The sequence below is a fragment of the Polypterus senegalus genome, chromosome 5 (genome assembly GCF_016835505.1).
Source record: "Polypterus senegalus isolate Bchr_013 chromosome 5, ASM1683550v1, whole genome shotgun sequence".
Classification (NCBI taxonomy): domain Eukaryota; kingdom Metazoa; phylum Chordata; class Cladistia; order Polypteriformes; family Polypteridae; genus Polypterus; species Polypterus senegalus.
The window spans coordinates 38,592,675-38,605,950 of record NC_053158.1 but is presented as its reverse complement, the minus strand read 5'-3'; positions in this window follow the sequence as shown (position 1 = coordinate 38,605,950).

The window sequence follows — 13,276 nt, the reverse complement described above, 5'->3', positions numbered from 1 at the left end:
ATTTTCATTTTTCTTCTTTTGTTTATCTGTGAGTCTAAAAGAGATTCTGTACAGTTCAGGGACAAGCTTTTTAATCTTTTTCTATATTCTGTAATGAGCTACTGAAACAATCAGAAAATGGTACAATGTTTTTTTGCGCCACCAAGGGACTTAACTGTATATTGGAAAGATATCATTGACAGCGTCCTACACTATAATATGCAAAAATGCAGAACCCAGAGTTTTGTTTAGTTACTTTCAAGTCAATTTTTATGCTGGCAAGGTGGATTCTCCCCATTTTCATAGTTTGCTTGTTTCAAGGTACACCAGTTTCCTACCACTTCCTAAATCTAACACATCAGATTTGTTAACATCTCTAAGCAGGCCAGGCACAAATAAGGATGGGTATGTGAATGAATGTGACATTAACTGGAATCATTTTCATTGTTGGATTTATGTCATGCCCAGAGCTGCCTTTACAGACTGGAAACCCCACTCCACCTATAAATCCATATTTATGCTTACTGTGTTAAAATGTGTTTATAGATGTGTCAGGTTGTTTGACCCCCTAGTCAGTAGGTGGCAGTGTTTGGTCAGTGTTGCATACTTAACAATTTTACACCAGAGGAAGCAAATTGTTTACATGATTGTTCAGCAAAAGACGGTTACACTCAATGAGACTCTGCTGATGGAAAAAGAGCTTTGACAGGCCTCTTGACCAAAGAGTGAGGGGGAAAGGTCCTCAATTCAAACGCACAGTATTATGGGAATGCCTTTCCTGTTATGACTTACGATGATTTTTTCTGGAAGTAACTAAAACAAAAAGCAAAAATGTATGTGTTTTGCACATTTTGAGCATATCACAGGATAATGGACATGTGGATTATGCAATACGAGTAACATGAGAATTTTTTTTTCTTTTTTCCATAGACATAGTTTTCCATTGTGCAGCATTGTATTCTATTGCATCATAAACTTTTTTTCTCTCATTCTGCATGAAAACATGAGATTAATTTTTTTTCCTACCACTGCTAACTACTTGGGATAAGTGGCATTTAATAAATAACATCATTTTTTGGTGGAGTATTCCTTTAAGGGGAAAAAAAGCGAAAGATGGAGTTCAAGACCTATTAACCAAAAGTGGCAAAGAGAGGCTGAGAATAATATTCTCGTTAACTAGATGCATGACCCACATAGTGTAGAAGTGCACTTGAGGAGATATTTTTTCTGTTTTCTTACATACTGCTGCATTAATTGAGTGAATTTGAAGTTAGTTAATTAAACATCAGTTACCTTCGATAGCACTGGTAATTAACCAAATACTTTGGCAAAGCTGCTACTTCATTTACGTTCCATTTCTCTGTTGTATGAAGCAGTTCTCAGGCCTTTAGACTTAAATACTGTATATCATCGTAACTGAAGCACACTCATTTAAGGAACGGAATAACAAAGTTTACTAATCAACACAAGGATAATAGAAGTATGTTAAATATATACAGTATATATATATATATATATATTGATATACATGTCTGGACACAGACAGACAAACATATAACATATATGATGGTTGTTTACAGATTATATAGAGTTCTAGTTTATCTTGGTACACATAATTAATTTTACAATACCAAGGCTTTATGGATAATGTCCGATGTTGTGTGATGTTGTTGCTTTGTTGTTGAACGGGGTTCAAATGGAGGTTTCTTCAAGCATTGAAGTGAAATCTTTTCTCTTTGCTTCATGAACCCTTGTATATAGTATGCTTTATCATCTTTCTCCTGTCTTCTCTGCAACTTCATGGAAAAAGCATCAGTCTTTCTGCCATAAAGATATTAATTGCTGAAGTTTTCTTCTTGAAGTAATGGTTGCTCCTCCGCAGACAGGGCTCAGTGCTTAGTTACACTGGATCTTAATTTTATGTCTATTAAAGAGAAGAATGGGTCACCTTATCAGCTCACTATGGCGAAAGCAGTTCACAGCTTGCTAGTTTATGAGAAAGAAGGATTTTAGAATGTCATTTTGGAGAATGTGCACATAGTGCCCCTGGGAAGAATCCCAGAGGTCCCTTAGAATCCCTCTGGGATTTCATTGAGTGTGTCTTGAGAGAACTTCTCGTAACTTTCTATTATCTGAACAGCTCCATAGGGTGCAGTTACATTATAAAGCAAGGTTGAACTATTTCTCCTGATTAGATTAAAGTCACTTTCATTTACAAAATCAGTGTCTTCTAATAGGTGAGTTACTCTACTCATCCTCGTTGTCTTCCCTTGAATTATAGATCTTTGTCCTGGCTGGAGTCTGTTTACTCTCTCTCTGTTTTTCGGAGAGGGGGCCTTAGCAAGGTTGTCAGATCATCTCTGATTTACACCTTTGTTTTCAGCTGAAGAACAGACAGATTCTTGTACAAAGAGTTCAGCTATTTTTCTGGAATGTAGCTTGGGAATCTGAGTTTGTTCATCTGGAGGTCTGGTAAATCTGCTGCCTTCACAGGCCTTGTGTGCCCCTAAGGCCTGGCAGAATGGGCAATGCCTACTTTGTCCTACACTGCTTCATTTTGTCTGTGCTATTTGTAATTTCCTTTTATTAATGTGTCGTCATTTGGGCATCTTTGTGGTCTCGGGAGAGGAATTGTAGAGGTGCACTTCTGCCACAAGCCTTTCCTCAAAAATTGCCATTTTGGATATGTCATATTCCCATCACCACATAATCAGGAAAAATTACATATGCAGCAAAAACTCACTGTGCCCAAGCTGTACAAGGGGACATGTCTCAGCATCTGATGTCATTTTTGCTGAACTGGTTGGGATGCCTCAAGTATAAACCAGGCTTTACACAATAAGCAGATGAATGGATGCAGCTTACATTTTCAAGGAAACAAATTTTAGCTACGATGCAGCTCACAGTTAGAAAAAAAAATCTATAATTCATCTCTATATTAATTACACCGGCTCATTTCACGGTTTTAGAATTGCAAAGAGCCTGAGTCTACCCCATCAGAAGAATGTAAGAACTGATGGTGGGGTAGATGCCTACACACCTTCAGGAGGCAACTTTAGATTTACAAACCAGCAGAACACAAATATTTTAGAATTTAAAAATGCTGAGTTAAATTGTGTACATGCAAGCCACACATACAAAAATATTTTGTAACAATTAATGTTGCATTTTTATAGACTGTATATTTCTCATTGTAGTTACTATTACTATTGTTGTTATGTTTTCATGTGTGCTATTTGTTTTGGAAAAGCTTTGTTTCAATAGGAAGTTACTGAAACCATATTTGTGAAAATTTAAATCAATTAGTATTATAGCATTAAAAGGCAATTTCCTTCTAGAATTACTTTCTCAAAAATGTTCTTGTTCACAGGAAGGTAGTGAGGCAAGTCACTGCTGTGATCTGCAGGTTGGGACACTGGTACAGGTGCAGCTGTAGGTTCGATTGAGTTGATTTGTGGTTGACTTCTGCTGCTGTTGATTCATTTTCATAATATTGTCTTCTTTGCTTGCTTTCTTTCTGTATGTGAACAATAACATGTCTTACTGTATATTGAACCTTTCATCTGGCACATTCAAGTGATTATATTGTATTTTGTTAGCTGCTTTGTAAAAATACAAAAAAATTGGCAATAAAAAATGACTATAATTTATAGCAGTTATTGAAAATCTGAAGGATGCCACAGTCCTGAAAATTCAGCCAAATGAAATTCTGATCTATTACTTTATTGGAACTGAATGTTGTGTGTGTCTTATTTTTGTAGGTAAAAAGAATTGCACTTTTCATATCAAGAAAAAAAACATCAATAGCTCTACCTCCTATTAGCCATGCATCTATTCATTTCTGGACAGAGGTTTTTCCAGTGCAGTGGCTGAAAGCTTGAAGCTATTCAAGCAAAAATGTGCCAAGCTGGAACAAACACTGGAATCCTCCCCCATATACAGAACAACTCAAGGTCAGCCACCATTTTTGGCATTTAGTCTATAGGAGAAAGCTGGCATCCCTAGAAGAAGCATAAAACTATCACAAGGAAAACCTGCAAAATCCAATTCAAAAGGCACAGCAGGCATGAATCAAACTGGCATACAGGTATGGTCTATTGGTAACTCAAACAGGACTCAGTGTGTGTGTGTTTGGGTGAAGATGAGCAAAAATGTGCCCTTTGGTGGACTAGTGTCTGATTCAGTGCTCTTTCTTGTATCAAACGTCGCACTGCTAGGATAGGATCTGCCTCCCGGTGACCCTGTCATGCAGCAGTCTCAAGCTGAGTCTGTCTCTCATTTAAAAAATTCCTGTTTCCATTGAATATATACTTAAATAAGACATAGCATAACAAAACATTTGCAAACCTGCTTAATCTACTCTCAGCTCATGGAAAGTCTGGAGGCTATCTTTGTTGCACTTAAAGTGAGAAAGGAAACGATCTTTGCAGATTGCCAGTCCACATCACAGGGCTTACTCATGCACATCCATACTCATACTCACACTCACAAAGGGCCAGTTTGCAAACAGCAATTAACTTAACATGCGTGTCTTTAAGCTTGTGGGCCGAAATCCTACGCAGTCATGAAGAAAGCAGGTATAGCCCACGAAGACATAGACCACTGCATGGGATTTGAACCAGTGACACAGGATCAATGAAGCTGTAGTGTCATCATGTTACACATTTTTAAACAGAGATAATATTATATATAAGTTTCAAAGGTTGTTATTTTGTTATTTGTACACCATGGCCATGCAGACTTTATCAAAAGCATTTTTCATCATTTTACATGCATTTGACTACTATAACTAGGTCTTTTGATGTTGTAAATTAAAAAAAAAATTTAAACCTCAGATTTGCATAATACTAAGTAAATTTAGCTATAGACTGCTGTTGACATTTTTCACTAGTAAAACGTAAGAGAAATGTACTCTATTTGTATGTGTACTTGATTTGTATATGGCCGCCCATCAAATTTCCCTGTTCTTTGTCTTTGATAATTCTGTTTCTCCTAAAATTCTGAAAGAGCAGTTTTTGAATTTTTAAAAATGATCTTCAGCATTCGACCCTTGACTTTTCAGGTTTTTCCCCTCAACTGCCAACATGTTAATTTGCTATCTTTATTTTACAGACTAGTAAAAGATAATCTAAAGAGAGATATTTATATCTCCCTGTTTGCTTTAATTCTCCTTGAGATGTGTTTAGAACCTGATTGGAGGCCACCCATAGTAAACTGAATTGACTGGATATAATTTAAAAATCACAAGCCTGTGTACATATATGAGGTCCTACAATACACATTGCACATCAGGTCAAAAACCAAGCCACGGAGTTCAAGGAACTCTCTGCAGAATTCTGTGATCAAATTCTGGTGAGGCATAGATTAGCTGAAACTATTTCTAAAGCTTTAAATGTTTCAGTAAAACAAAAATGACCCAAAGCATGTAGCCAAAACAATGCTGGAGTGGCTTTGAAAAAGGCTCTGTCTGTTCATCATTGACTTGGCTAAAGCCCAGACTTGAACCCAATAAATCATCTAGAGGGAGACCTGAAGATGGCAGTTTACAGACACTCACCGTCCATTCTAACAGAACTGTATAGGATTTGACAGGAAGAATGAGATAAACTGCCCAAATCTATGTGTGCAAAACTTGTAGAAACTTATCCAAGAAGAATGGAAGTTGTCATTTCTGCTGAAGGTGCTTCTACAGAGTGTTGAAGCAAGGGTCTGAATAGTTAAATGAATGAGAAATTTCAACTTTTGGATTTTAATAAATTTGCAAACCCTCTGAAAACATGTTTTCACTCTGACATTATGCATCATAGTTGAGTGTAGCTTAAAGAGCCCGATTTGCAAATGTATTCTTTATGAATCACACCTATTTACTAAAATACTAATGTACAGCACATGTCTAGCATAATAGAAATGATTGACATGAGCAGACTCCTTTTAGTCCTTAGTTATGTGTAAGGATGTCATTGACAAGGTGTAAAGAACGACTAAAACCTCACAGTAAATTTCTGGATGTAAGACAGAACCACACTAGAGGTCTTACCCTTGCCAGTGTGAATTTGAAACATACTGCCCTCTAGTGGTCAGAGTAGTATTAATATTATTAATAATTTTCTTCTTTATTCATGTGTCTTGTTTATAGGTTTATTGTTGTCATGTGTACAGAGTTCAGTAAAATTATTACTTGCATGCCCACATTACCACTTTCCAGCACCACGATTATGTGTTTTAAAGGAACAAATAATATTTCACCCATGTCTGCCCTGGTAGCAGGTTAATCTGGGAGTTGCTTCCGTCAAATCTCTGATAACATAAAATAATAAGACAAAGGGTTTTGAAACCTGCAACTCAAAATCTCCAGATACTGCCATTTTTTTCACCATCCAGCTTTTATTATCAAACTGTGCCTTTATTGTACATGACAAGTAGTCAGTTTGTTTTCTTTTAAGTTTAAAGTTAGAGATCCCAAATAAGAACAGTTTAAATAAGTAAGAAAATAGGCCAGAACTTTTGAGTATCTGTTATAAAGGATAAGAGTCTGTTACCTACTAGTGTTCATTAACATTTTCCTATGTTATTAATTTCAAAATTCTGTTTTAAAAATGAGAGTACACACACAGTAATGATACATAACTGATGATTGCTGAAGAGGGATGCATTGTCAGTTACACCTGTGTGCACACATTGTTAACACTAGAATTACCAGAACCTACGAAAAAACTCGTAATTCCGTCCCACCTTAAACTGCTTCTTAAATCCCTTCACACCTCTCCGCCAGCGTCCTTTGTCTTCTAAATGTGCTGATAAAGAGAAGCTAGGAGCAGCCGGCTATTCCATCCCCCCACCAATTTAGAACGTGCACGAACTTCTCCCAGCTCATGCCTTGATTGTGTATCTGGGAGTGAAGTGGAGTTTTAGAGTGGAAATAATAGATCGTTATTTGGAACACACGCATTTCATGTCTGTTCCGTTTCTACAGTAATCTGTGTCAACACATTGTTAAAACAGAAACGTTTTTTATATTCTAGTAGTAGATGACAAAATGTAGGCATAAACTATATAATGTATGGAGCTTGAAGTCCAAATAAGCAAAGAAACATTTTCACAAGAATAACAAAATTGCGCTTTTATTCAAAAATATAACTGCAGAAACAAAAAGCCGCTTAACAAGCGACATTGACAGCAGTTTATTGTAATTGCCTCTGTGGTGCAATAGAATCAGTTCCCGCCTGGGAATCAAAAGGTCACAAGTTCGATCCTGTGCCACTCCGTTTTGAGAAGTAAACTGCTCTTAGTCTTACTATTTTAGAATAAAAATATACATTTGATTTCAGTCTGTAACAGCCGGTGCAATTTATGAACCTTGTAAAGGTTAGCTTTTTTTTTATTTTTTTTATTCACTTTTCATTCTCTCAGTCGCGTTTAGAATCAATCCATACAACCCCATCTGACACGGCTGTTTTCACTAAAGACGCGCTATAGCTCTGCAGTGTACCACGATGCATACTAACGCAACCGACCCACCAACCGGGTTCTGACACACAAACGCTGCCTTCTTCGTATCTCACCGTCACTTGCTTTTCTTTTTATTCAGTTTTATTGAGTGTTCCTGTCAGTCCCCGCATGTTGCTGTATGCTGTTTCTTTTGTACTCCAGGACATGCAGAGGAAAGAATGGTAAAGAGCAGTAACTTCGGCGCTATATGCAATAATCAGACACTCCCCATCTGCCCGTGTCGTTCAAACACAGGAACATATATTGGTGTAAAAGTATAACAAAAGTGCACTTTTATTCAAGTGCACTTTTTCCATCGCCTTTTCCTATAAGAAGCAATGTACACACTTATCTCTATGCTGTGGTTTCTATTACACACCTGAAAGAAAGAGACAATATGGTTGTATGGATTGATTCTGAACGCGACTGAGAGAATGAAAAGTGAATTAAAAAAAAAAAAAGCTAACCTTTACAAGGATCATAAATTGCACCGGCTGTTACAGACTGAAATCAAATGTATGTTTTTATTCTAAAACAGTAAGACTAAGAGCAGTTTACTTCTCAAAACAGAGTGGCACAGGATCGAACTCGTGACCTTTTGATTCCCAAGCGGGAACTGATTCTATTAAACCACGGAGGAAGTTACAATAAACTGCAATTTTGTTATCCATCCATCCATTTTCTAACCCGCTGAATCCGAAGACAGGGTCACGGGGGTCTGCTGGAGCCAATCCCAGCCAACACAGGGCACAAGGCAGGAACCAATCCTGGGCAGGGTGCCAATCCACCGCAGGACACACACAAACACACCCACACACCAAGCACACACTAGGGCCAATTTAGAATCACCAATCCACCTAACCCGCATGTCTTTGGATTGTGGGAGGAAACCCACGCAGACACGGGGAGAACATGCAAACTCCACGCAGGGAGGACCCGGGAAGCGAACCCAGGTCTCCTAACTGCGAGGCAGCAGCGCTACCACTGTGCCACCCTGCAATTTTGTTATTCTTGTGAAAATGTTTCTTTGCTATTTGGACTTCAGGCTTCATACATTATATAGTTTATGCCTACATTTTGTCATCTACTACTAGAATATAAAAAAGTTTCTGTTTTAACAATGTGTTGACACAGATTACCGTAGAAACGGAACAGACATGAAATGCGTATGTTCCAAATAACAATCTATTATTTCCACTCTAAAACTCCACTTCACTCCCAGATACTCAATCAAGGCATGAGCTGAGAGAAGTTCGTGCATGTTCTAAATTGGTGGGGGGATGGAATAGCCGGCTGCTCCTAGCTTCTCTTTATCAGCACATTTAGAAGACAAAGGACGCTGGTGGAGAGGTGTGAAGGGATTTAAGAAGCGATTTAAGGTGGGACGGAATTACGAGTTTTTTTGTAGGCTCTGGTAATTCTAGTGTTAATTTGCTGTTATTCTGAAGAAATTAATGGGTAAAATCCAAACAAGTAAATTATGATGACACTATTGTGCAAAATAAGCTACTGGATCATTTTCTTTATAATTACACAGGTTGTGAGCAAAATAAAAGCATCTAATAAAATAAGGAGTTCAAGTCTCAACCGACAACGTTGCTGAATAATAAATTGCTTGAAAGCCAAACCAGTAACCATTGGATCACTTGAATATTATCAGCACTGAGATTACTTGAATTATGTTAATTATTAAAATGCATAAATTTAATTGTTTGGTAATAGGTTTTTTTTTTTAAATCAGGAAGCTTGGTGGTGCAATGGTAGTGCTGTTACATCGCAGTAAGGAGACCAGAGTTCACATCCCTGGTGGTACCTGTGTGGTTCTCTCCATGTTCAATCTAGTTTACTCTGGGTGCTCTGGTTTCCTCCCACAGTCCAAACACATGCAGGTTATGCGGTCTGGTGATGCTAAATTGACTGTGGTGTGTGTTCTACCCATGATGGACTGGCACCCTGTCCATGGATTGTTTCTTCCTTCTGCCTTGTGCTCACAGAGATAGGCTCCAGCTTCTTTGCGACCTTTCACTGGATAAAGCAGGCTTAAAAAATGGATGGATGGATTTTTCTAATTCTGAAAACTACAACATAAGAAGTTTTGTTAATTAACAGATGCAAATAAGAATTTCACTATACTTTCTACATATAACAGTAATACCAATATAAACCGCCTGTGTATTACAGTTGTCTAAGATGCTAGTCAGGTTATGCTGCACTGAAGTAATGAGACTTCAGCCGGGATTTAAAAGCTGAGACTGAAGGGGCATCTCCTATATTAGCAGGCAGACCATAAAAGCTGCACCTCCCACTGTTATTTTTCTAATCCTTAGAAAATTAAGTAGGCCAATAACTTGAGAGCTCAATGTGCGCTTAGGTTTGTAGGTAATGATAAACTCAGATAAGTAAGTAGGGCCTTGGCTATTTAAGGCATTATATGCTAAAAAGAGGATTTTGAAATCAGCCCTAAGCTTAACTGGGAGTCAGAGTAAGGACTCGAGAACTGGAGTTGTGTGTTCGTATTTTCTGGTTCTTGTGAGTTACTTCAAAGCTGCATGAAGAAAAATTAGAACTCCCAGTGAAAAACACCTCCAAACAGACAATCCTAAACTGCTTTGAAATAAACTATTGCTGCCCACATGACATGAAAATAGTATGACTTTTATTCTAGTTATACAGATGGTTCAACTATTTCCAAAGTACTGAGCCACAGAATGAATCATTTTAAACTTCTTTTTGGTATTTGTCCCAAAGCAAATGTTGCACATCCCAATGGTGTGTTTATTACTTGTGGTAGTGTGACATGCTAGAAAATATGGGTTGCTAAATCAAAACAGTGATATTATTATATTGGCAATTTGATCTGAAAACTAAACTTGCTGGATTATTTTTACTATATTGTTATTTGCCCTAAAAAAAAGTATTTCATATATATGTTCTTACTTGATGTAAAGAATAATGACCAGACAAACAACCTTTATTTTACATAAAAGTCTGCTGTTTACTTTCTGATGGGCCTCCCTCCATAAGAATGCACTCCAAATGGCCGAGGTCTAAAAAACTTATTGAGCTGCACAGGAATTTAGTGAATTATGGGAAAAGTTAAAAGCAAAGCATGACCTTTGAATGTTTTGTATAGCCACTCTAATTGCACATTAGTGCAGCTTTTGATTCCCATTGGAATCAACCTTGAGTTTGTGTGATAGATTTTTCAAGTTTTGAGAAACTGTAAAAGCATTAACCGCTATGCTAATGAACAGGAAGCTACGTTTGTGTGCTTAATTTTTTGCACGAAGTAGTTAGAGATTGAGGACCTTTTATTAGAACTTTTTTCAAAGTTTAGTTAACAGTTCCATTTTTATTTTAATTCAGTTGGTAGTTTATTGCAGGAAATGAAGTGCCACTTTGAGAGGGGCCAGTAACATTTAAATGGAGCTTGTTATGTGCTTAGCTACTGGATGCTTTCCAAGCAAGAAAACTTTCTTTTCACATTTTTGATTAATTATATAATAAATAACTAAGGCCATCTGGGAAATGTCATCTTGGACTGAATGAAGACTGCATGAAGCCACCCAGATTGTGTAATTCTTTGTACTGCTTATGTTTGCTGTTATTGGTTATTATGCAAATAAATGTTTTACGTAAAATCTTAAACTTCATGTCTTCATCTTATTATTTATTTCTAGCGTTGCCGGGTGCTGGACTGCCATTCCTTATTTAGGTACAGTTCTCTAAGGGTACAAAGGACACTTTGCAAAGTCCTCTGTTGGTGGTAAACTGGAGTAAAAATAAAAGATGGTCCCAGTCAGCGAGCAACCTGCCATTAGAGGTCCCTAGGGTTTAATATATGGGGCACTATAAAGACATTGAGACAGCTAAGAGGTTACAGGTCACAGGTGTATAGCTGGCTTTGGAATGTCTTCCTATCACCCATTAATACAAAAACCTAAGAGGTTAAATAGTTACCTTAGGTGTTAAGTGTTATGTCACTGGTGATCTCATAACACGGTAAAACACCTTTGGCTTGAGAAACATGTCCACAAAGAATCTTTATAAAAGATGAATTTGTTTATGTAAGCAAAAAAAAAGAACACAAATGACAAAAAGGAAAAATAAGGCAAAAGAACTTATCAAAAAGTGTATTCCAACATGAACAAATGCAAATACAAAATGCCAAGCCAAAAACCACTAACAGTTTATTTTTTGTTTTATAGGATTATTTTACTTATCAAAGCAGTTTGGACACTCTAACATTACAAATTTTGCAACGAATATAATGACGTCTTATAGCTCGCCCACTGGATCTAGTATTCTAAGACATTCTGTTACTCTCCACTTCTGAATGCGAAGGCTTATTAACATTAAGTATACTGTACTATTGAGTTTTCCCGGACTTGTGGAAACAAAACATTACACTACACTCCGTGCTCTAACCATTGATGCTCGGAATTTTTACTTTCTCATAGTGTATTTCTGGCTCATATATTAGTTTCGATGCGATACAGCTCTGCCAGTTTGCATGAATTCAATACTGCAGTTATTGCATTCAGATACTGCAACCACTAAATTCAGTACTGTACGATCAGGTGGTTGGCTCCGACATTACATTGCGTGGTATACGCATTGGATTCTGCACGACTCAGTTAGTTAACTGATGCACTCCCAGTGTCTGTGTAGGTTTCCTCCAAAGGTCTAAATACATGCAGCTTAGGTGAACTGCCGATGCTTCATTTGCCCTAGTGCGTGTTTGTCTTCACCCTGTGATGGGCTAGTGCACTGTCACGCAGGGTTGTTGAACTCCAGGCCTGGAGGGCTGCAGGTTTTCAGTCCAACCCTTTTCCTAATCAGTGACCAGTTTTCATTGCTAATTAACTTGCTTTCCCTTCATTTTAATAGCCATGTTTTTAAGGATTCAGTCCTCTGAATTTATTCCTTTCTTTGTTAAATGACAGCCAAACAGAAATAAGATGTGAAACGAACTAACAGATGACCAGCTAAAGATTTGAAACTCCAACCAATGCCTTCATGAGAAGCCGATTCTTGCTGTTAATTAAACCCGTTATTTAATTCCACGGCTTGTAGCTTTGTTTTTAAGAACACCGTCAAAATGTTTGGTGAGAGATCAACCCTACTGATCCCTTCACTTTTATGAACTGATCATGTGGCGGCTTGATTTGTGTCTCATTATTGTTTGGCTGCTAATTAAGGAAAAGAGACAACTAAGGGGCCTGAGTCAAGTTAATTAAAATTTAAGGCAAAAGAAGTTAATTAGCAGCACAAACTGGTCACTAATGAAGATGATAGAATAAAAAACTGCAGCCACTGCAGCCCTCAAGGTCTGGAGTTCAACACCCGTGGTAGTGTGTGTTTCTGCCTTGCACCCAATGGCAGCTGGGACAGTCTCCATTCCACTCTCACCCCTCTAACCCTGTTGTGAATTAAGCTGATTATAAAAAGACACGAGATGATGCATTGTACTGCTGATGCACACATTGGATACAGAACCTCTCTGTTTGCAGGCACAAAATTTGCAATTTATTTTTTAAACAGGCAGAATTTAGGCAACCTGCATTTTATTCTGACATGTCATTTTGAATACCATTTTTTGGTAAATTGTTAGTAAATTTTTTCTTTTTGGTTTATATCTTTAAATTTATGTTCTGATATGTAAAAAGACTGATAAAAATAGCCACAGAATTAAATGAAAAGGGTCATGATTGGGGGCCTGTACTGTTACCACTGAAATCACAAGAAAAAAAAAAGAACTTCTCCTTCCTAACGATGGTTTTTACGGCCTGTTTTACTTAAGATCTCG